At 20.9% G+C, this 909-nt stretch overlaps 1 protein-coding gene across 1 annotated transcript in view; it reads left to right on the forward strand.

Annotated features, from left to right (window-relative positions):
- The window catches only part of dhx29 (DEAH (Asp-Glu-Ala-His) box polypeptide 29), a 14,777-nt gene that overhangs the window by 4,997 nt on the left and 8,871 nt on the right, over positions 1-909 (forward strand). The window lies entirely within an intron of this gene.

Raw genomic sequence — 909 nt, forward strand, 5'->3', positions numbered from 1 at the left:
TATAAATTATTTTATCTCTCAGGTCAAAAGAAAAAAAAGTATTATTTGAAAGTAATTTTTTTAATAAATATCAAAAGTTAAGTATTAATAATATAAGTATTAATACAAATTAATAAGTAATAATTTTATTAAATTGCTCAGTGGCTATGCTCATTATTTTTGTCTGGATTTTTGTCTATTCATTTGTTCAAAAATAGATTTAAAAAATGCAGTTACATGCATACAATTACTTGATTAAAACACTTGATGTGCATGTTTATATTGAATTAAAATTAATTTTTGATGTTTTTAGGGTGTGGGGAGATTACAAATGTCAGGGTGATACAACTGTCCTTATAGTATAATAAAGAAATAAAACTAAAACTACTTATTATTATTATTATTGCTTCTAATTGTTATTTATGTAAAATATTTTAACAAAACTATTAAATGTATTCAAATTATTCAAATTATTACATTTATACAATTAAAACCTTATTAAGCATTTTGACAATCCTTTTCTTTTAATTATTATCTATATATAATAGTAAAAAAAAACTGCTTAATTCTTTATAAAACGAAAGCCTTATTAAGTAATTTGGCATCATATTTATAGGGAATTTATACAGAATTTAACAAGAAATTATATCATAGAGAGGGAGCACATGACTGTCTATCAAGGTCAGTTAGTTTCTAAAAATTTCAGTTGATTTCACTGTTAATTTTTATTTTCAGTTAAATTTCTTTTTCTCTTTTTTTTTTTGCTTGTAAAATGTCACATGGTGCGACTCCCCAAAACCTTAATGATACTTATTAGTAATACTTATTAGATACTTAGTAATTCATGATATTTGGGAACATAATACATTTTACTTTGAAATATATATATATATATATATATATATATATATATTTATTTATTTATTTATT

The sequence above is a fragment of the Sinocyclocheilus anshuiensis genome, unplaced genomic scaffold (assembly GCF_001515605.1).
Source record: "Sinocyclocheilus anshuiensis isolate Anshui unplaced genomic scaffold, SAMN03320099.WGS_v1.1 scaffold838, whole genome shotgun sequence".
Lineage (NCBI taxonomy): Eukaryota > Metazoa > Chordata > Actinopteri > Cypriniformes > Cyprinidae > Sinocyclocheilus > Sinocyclocheilus anshuiensis.